The 8,976-nt window shown below is 39.3% G+C and overlaps 1 pseudogene; it reads left to right on the top strand.

Annotated features, from left to right (window-relative positions):
• The first annotated feature begins 1,884 nt into the window (after positions 1-1,884).
• Positions 1,885-1,984, top strand: LOC116085451 (annotated as a pseudogene).
• Positions 1,985-8,976: the final 6,992 nt, after the last annotated feature.

Genomic DNA, 8,976 nt, shown 5'->3' with positions numbered 1-8,976 from the left:
GTTAACAGCGGAAGTAGGCACCATCTTGCCATGGCGAATGCCTCTCAAGATTCACGGCTCCCCACAGACACAGTCAAGAACAAGGATATCTAATGATAAGAAGGGGAACATGCTGTAGCCAGAGGCTAATGAGAAAATCCCACTCACCTGGACCACTGGAAGACAGCACTGGAGAGTCTGTGTTGGGAGAACAGCAAATGGAGAGGCTGAAAATGCAGGCTGGGGACACTGAGGCGTGTCCTCGACAGCAGAGGTGATTTTGTGAATGAAGATGATGTAATCATATTTTTCTCTTTGTAAGGATTGTGGAATGAAGATTTCGGTGACGAGCTGAGATGGGTGACAGGTAGAAAAATTCTTAGGATGTCTTCATGTTGTTTCAGGACTGGGAAAGTTGCAGACTGCCACAGGCTGGCCGATCTGGGCCTCCCTCAACCCGTGGGAGAAACAGGGTCCCAGTCAGGTCGACAAGTCGTAGGTGAAGAAATGATGGCAGAGACGACACATGAAGTACAGGATCTGAATGTATTTCTTAAAAAATGGCATCAGACTTTTACAGTCATCGCAAAAGAGAGATGGTAAATCTGGCAGCTCAGCAGTTAAGGTACATCTGAGGCCACCTGAAACACACTGGGTCTAAAGCAGCAGCCATCTCCTCTGGACTGGTGCTGCATCCCCCGGGCCCAAGTGTTCTGGGCCCCAGGGGACTGCAGATTGCCTGAAACTGAGTCCTAATCCATCTAAGTTCTGGTTCTAGTCAGAGAGCGAGTCCCTGCGAGAGTCCCCAAGTGCAAGTCCTGAGTCGAGTCCTTCTGTACAAAATGAAAAGCAGGCTTAAATGGTATATAGAAAGCAGGGCAGATGACAAGAGTCATGTAGGCTGGTGACCGCCACATCAAGGTCAGTGATCTTACTGACCAAGATCACATATCCAGTTGTGAAACGGGTGGAAGAGCAGTGGTGTCCTCCCTGCTGGGGCTAATTTGGTATTTCTATGCTAATTCTCTGGTTCTGCTAGAGGCAAGGACCTGAAAGAATGGACCTAACACTTCTAGCTAATGTCCTTGAGTGAGGGAAGCCTTTCAATTACTCTCTAGTATGTAAAACATTTCTAACTATTGTGGGCCTGCCCTGAAAATTGTGCTTGACCTCTGTTGCTAACTCTGAGGACAGCTTGTCTGATAAGGCAGGTTCCTTGAGAGAAATTCCAAGCTAAAGATAGCTTAGCATTAAACTAGGATAGGTTGGAAACGTTGTGCTGGCCAGGAAACAATGCCCAATCTTAGCCATTTATGAGTCATTTCTTGGGGTACCTTTATGCCTAAATACGAGGGCGTGCTGACGATTGGAAAGACTAATCTGGAACATGTCTGAGTTAGGAGATACCAGCGACTGTCTGAATGTCCAGGAGGCACAGAACTCCTTTTGGATCCTTATTGCCTCTAATCTAATCAGGCTTTTACCCCTGATATTTTGGATTTGACTGGAGTAGGCGAGTGGGCGCGGCAGCAGACCCTTGACTATTAATTGCTAGAAGTCAGAAAAGGAGGTGGGACACCATGTGTCCTGAGAAGATTTCTTTGATTACCCATAACTTTGGAGCATGGATCTTTATTTGTGTCATAATGTGCTTGCAGTCTCTGCACACTTGGTCAGAATTCCAGACCCAGCTTTTAGGTACATGGACCCACTGCTGATCTTATCACAGGTAACCCTTTAGGACCTAGCAAAACCATATAGGCATCCAGTAAGAACATGTAGCACACACAAATAAATAAAAGTTACAGTCTTAGATTTGTTAAGCCAATGGATATACTCTTTCAGCTCTGTGTGTGTGTGTGTGTGTGTGTGTGTGTGTTTATAGAAATAAGAAATGTACCTATTGTACTCTCTTCAGCAGTACATACACTAAAATTAGAACAATACAGAAAAGATTAGCATGGCCTCTGTGCAAGGATGACACCCAAATTCATTCCATATTTTTTGGCCCACCTTGGGACCCATATCATATGGGAGAGGCTACTCCTGACACTATTAATTGTATTTTGCTATGCTTGCAGACATGAGCCAAGAATAACTGCTTTTCTGAGCACCAGATGGAAACAGATATGGAGACCCACAGCCAAAGATTAGGTGGAGCTTGTGGAATCCTATGGCAGAGGGAAAGGAAGAATGGTAGGAGCCAGAGGAGTCAAGGACACCAGAAGAAAACCTATAGAATCAGCTAACCTGATCACATAAGGGATCATAGAGACTGAACCGCCAATGAGAGAGCATGCAGGAGACTGACCTGGGCCCTCTGCACATACATAGCAGTTGTTCAGCTTGGTCTTCACATGGGATACCTAACAGTGAGAGCAGGGGCTGTCTGTGACTGTGTTGCCTGACTTCGGGACCCTTTCTCCTAACTGGGATGAAGACACATCTAGTACTGAAATTGATGTTTATGGGAGACCTCCACTTCTCTGAGGGAGGAAGGGAGGTGTAGAGATGGGGGGGCAAGGAGGAGGAACTGGGAGGAGAGGCTGTGTTCAGGATAAAAAGTAAGTTAATTAGTCAATTTATGAGGAAAAAAAGTTGATTGGTGGATTTCTTCAGCACACACCAGAGGTCCTCAGGAGTGGTGGGTAGATCACCAGGGTCTATACTACTTATGACCTGGTAAGAAATTCAAATTAAAGGGTTCTATCCCAAATATCCTGAATCAGAAACATCCGTTTCAGATGAAACCATTGGTGTCTTAACAAGCTTCTCAAGTCATTCCAATTCAAGTTAAGACATAGGCTTCTGAGATAACTTATGCTTACTCTAAGAGCACATATGCTTTAGATCCTTGTATATGACTTTTAATCTTTTGTGTCTTGCTGTTCTATAGCCCAAATCTATGACTGAGTGTCTTAAGAGGAACTGCTGTGTAACAAAGTCCTACAAACTAGAGAGTTAATAACCAACAGAAATCTTCTTATAGTTCCTGGAAATGAACTTCCAAGATCAGGATGCAGGAAGACAACATGCATGGATTCTGTTCAGAGCTCTTTCTCGTAGCTGCACAGTGACAAATTCCTGTGGCTCCCTTCCATTTTAAAAAGGTGATAAGAGAGATTTCTGGGTCCCTTTCATGAGGACTTAATTGTCTCTCAAAGCTCCTACTTCATAATAATTTTACACTGTGGATAAAAGATGAAATGTGAATTTTAATAGGACACATGTATTCAGTCCACAGCACTGGGTTGCACGATGTAAAGATAATAGGAAATGAGGTCTTGCATTATTGTTCTGAGTAGAGGTTTCAATAATCAATATTTATCTAGTTATGAAAGGTCTACAAGTTGATTAACTTTATTTTATGAATAGAGACATATTTAATGGAACCAATTCAATGACTCTTTTGAGAAGTGCAATTGACCCACACTACTCCTTGAGGGGCAGGCCTGATTTTCATTGAGTAGCAAATGTAGAAAATCAGCCCAGATCACTCCATTACCATTCTGTGGGTTTCTTCCGGTTCAGTTCCTCTAATACGTAGAGCAGTGGCCACTGCTGTGTTTGAATCAGCACTGTTTCATCAAAATGTGTCCTTGATTAATTTTATTTTCATTTCGTCTGATAACTGCTGGAATTACTGCTCAGTTCCAGCATTTGGTCCCTCTCTGTCAGCTAGGCCAGCATGGTATTTCACTCTGAGTTACAGTCTCTAATGAAAATACTGCCATGATGGCTATAATTTTTTATTAAGCCAAGTATAAATGATAATGCCAGGAACATGTTATTCTCATCAAAGCAGGAAATGATGGTTTTTAGAAGACACTCCAGGAAATCTTAAACATGTACATAAGAAATTCTTTTGCTCCACTCTTTGGCTCCTTAGTATTTTAGTCATTTCTTGTTCTGTGTCCCACCTCACAGTGAATACACATTATACTGCTCAAGCAATACTGATTTTCACTTCATGAATCTATAAACCCTATAATTCTTACCCCAAACCTGGCAGTTTAACCTGTCTTGGAGGAATGATTTAATAACAGAGACTTGTAATGAGAGCTCTTATCACTAAAATGTCACTGTATTTACAAAATATACTGCAGGGCACTTACTTATATACTACAAAATGTTACACTAAATCACTTGGCATAGGCTTCACTTTTTAAAGTACATGAATAAAATAGAAGTCCTTCCGTATTCCTAAGTTTGAATCACTTATTCTTTCTAATCTAAGTTTGAGTGCACTCAATTACTATAATTTCATGTCCTTTATGTTTTTGATACTCTCAATTTTAATTATTAATTATTAGTCATAAGATAACAGTATGATGAATCTTAAGCAAATAAGGAAAAGAATTTATTTAATAAATAATTCTAACAATAACACTTCCTTTCGTATATCTTACAACTGTCTAAAGTAGACAGAATGCTCAAGTCTCTAAATGCTCTCACCATGTAGAATTACCTGAGACCACGGGTGGTCTTTTGTCAATTTAACTGGAGTAAGTGATGTTCAATATTGGTGAGACATATCTGCCTGTCTGTCAGGATGTTTCAAGAGACAATTTATGTGTGACACAGTGACTGGGACAGACAGACTCACCCTCAAGTTCAAGCAGTCTCTTAGCAAATGGATCAGATGAAAATACTCAAACAGTTAAACATTTAAAGAAGACTTATAAAGTGAGTGTTTTGATGTCACTTTTGTACGACAGGAGACTAAAGCATAGAGAAGGAAATTGCTCTTTGTGAGGCAACACAGTCCAGTGGTGACTAACATGGTTTTGAACTCTATTGTGTGGTTAAGAAGTTCGCAGACATTCCTCCGTGCTCCACAGGCTATCATTCAGACCTTGGTTACAGGGATTGAGATTTTTCTTTGCTATAGCCCTTTAAATGAGTGGGAAAAGATTAAATAGCCCTTTGATTCAGAAGCAAAAAGATACCCTTACAGTTTGTTTGCTGGGTAGAATCAGGGATCTTTGAGATGCACATTCTTAGAAGAACTAGAGAGAATATTTCTTTCTGAGAAAGACCAGAATTTTCACTATAGACTTGAGTCACCCTCCCATTCATATGTTGAGTTAACCTTCAATATCACTGTTATTGAAGTGTATGTTATTATATAGCTCCTTATACAGCAGTATAATGAGATAAGAATGGATCAATCAGGAGGTGGAGCCTTGATTAGGTCTGTATCTTTATAATGAGATGTAAGAGCTGCTTCCCTTGGTTTCCTAGCTGTCTCTCTGCTATGAGGACATTGGGAAAATAAGATGAAATGTAATCCAGGAAAGTGACCTCATGAAGATACTAAATTCCTGGCCCCTCTGCTTGGACTTTTATCTTTCTAGAAATTATAAGAAATGCCTTTGTTCTACTTAAGGAGTCTACTCTCTCCTACTCATTATAGCACCCCAAACTGGTTACCTAATTCCTCAGCCTCACACATTCTTAAAGCAGCCACAGCTGACCGTGACATTTACTGTGCCCAAAAGCACTTCTTGTCATTACTGAAGAAACAAGGATGAAGGAAAATGTTTATCATGGTGCATTTAAATGCTTGGGCTCGTTTCAGGTCCTACCCAAGGACCTGGAGTTGTAAGAAGCTTGCAGATGTCGGTTCATTCTTAAAACCAAGTTACTCTCTATGACACACATGCTGGATCTTTTGCAGCAGAGGTGAAAAATCTGCTGTACATGTTGTTCACACCACATTTCCGTAAAAGCAGCTGGCTCAAGTGCTTTCCACCTTTCAAATAAAATGATAGATGAATAACAATCTGATGACTTTCCTAATCAAAACAGCTACAGCTAGATGGCCGCCAATTATTATTTTAACCAAGTAGAAATGCCTGTTTTGATTGCTGATCTTTCTTGCATATTTGACTGGATTGAGAGGTGTCTATGACTGGGAAGACACATTTGTGTATCTGTAGGAACATTTCCAGAAAGGATTGACATGTGGCATTGTGACTGGTAGAGACCCTCAATGTGGTGCTACCTTCAAAGACATGGTTGGGACTGATAAAAACAATAGGAACTTATGAAATTGGAGTGGATGTATTTTATATTATGCAATGGCAATAAATCTGTAGGGACCAAGGGTGGAATAATATATGTGAAATGTCCTCTACAGTTTCAAGATCATGTGTTTGAACACTTAGTCTCTAGTTGGCAGCACTCTTTGAGGGTGAACCTGTGCAAGCTATCCAGGGGTGATGCCTTCCTGGAGCAAGTGAGTTGCTATGAAACTTGTCTAAGTAGTTATTAGCCCCATCACAATTCTGGTTCTCATATAAGAAGCCCTGTGCGATACATTACACTTGACGCTCTATGACTGCCAACCTCTTACTGTACCAGAGACTTTACTTAGCTCATGCATAATTTATTGATGAGCATTCAAGTTCAGCACTTTGTAGGTCTCATAAAGAATAGGACAATTAAACAGCTCAGTGCTGAATGGGGGAGTCTGATTTTCATTGTGATAATTATCACTCCTAAAACTCCAGAATGTTTTCCTTATGGAATCAGTGGTTCATCTAGAAGACAGATTTACAGTGTTGGGCTTCCTCTCTCCTATAGATTGAAGTATAAAGTGATTCAAATATACAAAACCAGGTTAAGCTTCCTAATCCTTTTTGGCAATCAGTCATTATCAAACATGAAAAGAGCAAATTTTGAAAGAAAAAATATGGTGTCTTAATCTTCTTTATGGCCATACATACAAAAATAGTCATATCAGAAAAATACACTAAGCTATTTACTCCATGAAGCCATGAATGAAATGTTTAATTGTGACCTATTAATGTTATTCACATTAAATAAGTAGATAAAAATGAAAAAATAAATATGAAAATGAAATCCAGATTCAGGATGCAAATTGTTGTCAAGCTGTCATCATAGTTTAAAAAAAAATCCCTGTCCTCAAAAAGAGGTATCTACTAATGCATATACGATGGTATCTACTAATGCACAGACAATGGTATCTACTAATGCATATATGATGGTATCTACTAATGCATAGACGATGGTATCTACTAATGCATAGACGATGGTATCTACTAATGCATAGACGATGGTATCTACATATCGTATACAATGGTATCTACTAACGCATATACAATGGGGAGAGTTTTTAATGTGACTCTTTAAAGACAGCTAGGATAAGAAGGCTTACTTTCAATCTTTTTTCTAACATTTTAAAAGAGTGTGGATAAAACAATATAAGAAGACATGGAGAGAGAAGGAATGAGGGAAGAAAAAGCAAGGGCCAGCAAACAATGCAGAGACGAGCAAAAGAACTGGGCTGTATAGTTCAGTGGTAGAGTGCTTACTTAGCGTCAGGTTGTGGGTAGGGAAAGGCAAATTTATGTTTGCCTCTAAATAAAATTAATGAAAGGAAATATTTGAATCAGTAATAATAATGTTCATAAGGTTTGCTGGATGAAGTCTCAAAATAGAAATTTTACACTCAGCATGTTTTTATATTGACAGAAACCAATTAGAGATAATAACAACTTCATTTTCTACAGAAGCTAAAAAGAAATCCAGATTACTCAGAAAGCAATCTAATATTCACATGCAAACAAACAGAAAGGGTGTTCAAACTCATGAGACAAGGAACACATACATATGAAACCAAGGTATGTATGTATGTGTGTATGTACATGTATGTATGTATGTATAAACAGAAACCATACAACAGTCACGTAAGAATAGGAAAACTCATTTGTCTCTGACTTAAACTAAAAGCTGAGAGTACTTCCACCAAGAGTACTTTACTCCAACAAAATTTTATATTTAACAAGTTTAACGAGAACCGGGTAGAAGGCCTCATTCTAGGCAAATTAACATGACTGGAGTGGTTCATAACTGATGCGGGGGCAGTCAAATATGAAGATGGAACGAAATATTATAGAACATGGAAACACACGCACACAGACACAGACACACACACACACACACACACACACTAAGGAAGCAGTAAGTGGGGAATGCACCCTTATAGTTGAACTTGTGCTTGCATGTTGAGGTTTGAATAAGCAATATCCTCCATGATCTCCAGTGTTAGATCCCCAGGTCACCAGTTGGTGGTGCTGTTTGCTAGAAGGTGTGGCATTGCTGGTGGCCAGGACTCACTGGAGGAGGGCTTTGACAGTTCAAAGAATCAAGTCATTCCCAGCTGTAGCCCTCTGCTCTCCGCTTGCATTGAGATGTGAACTCTCACCCTCCGGATCCACGTGCCATACCTCTGCTCCACCATCATGGAGAAGATGCCCCTTTGGAACTATAAGCAAACATAAATGTGTTCATCCTTAAATTACCTCTGTCTTTTATCACAACAAAAAGTAACCAATGCAGTGCTCTTCACTAGGTGATGTCTAGATAACTTTCTACAGGGAGGATCATATTGTATAATCATATTGCAAACAAAACAAATTCCAAATTCATAAAATATGCAGGAGAAATAGTTTTAATATGGGAGAGGATATGGAACATGGAAATATATCCTCAGCTAGCAAAACCACACAGATATAAATTTTGGTATTTCTCATTGAGAATACTGTATTTCAAGAGGTGCCATGATGATGCTTCAAAACCACAAACATTGGGAAGGTATTAGCTATAATTGATACAATACTGATTTTCAATATTGATTTACATAAAATCCTTAACATCAAGTATTACTGTCTAACAAATAGAGATGGGGTGAAGATTCCCCGAGTAAGAATTAAAATGGCCAATGTCAATGTGGAAAGATGTCCACCAACAGGGACTCCAAATGAAGATAATCATGAAAAAAAAAATCTGTCAGTATAAACCATTGGTAAGGGTGAAACAGGAGTTCTCTTGAAATGGACGATGGGTCAGAGGATGAGCAAACAAACAAACAAACACAAAACAACAAATGTCAGAGGATAAGCAAAATAATTTAATAATAATAATAATAATAATAATAATAATAAGCAATAAAATAAAATAAAACAAAAA

The sequence above is a fragment of the Mastomys coucha genome, unplaced genomic scaffold (assembly GCF_008632895.1).
Source record: "Mastomys coucha isolate ucsf_1 unplaced genomic scaffold, UCSF_Mcou_1 pScaffold9, whole genome shotgun sequence".
Lineage (NCBI taxonomy): Eukaryota > Metazoa > Chordata > Mammalia > Rodentia > Muridae > Mastomys > Mastomys coucha.
Note: the sequence above shows the minus strand (reverse complement) of the source record. Positions and strands in the feature narration are given on the sequence as shown.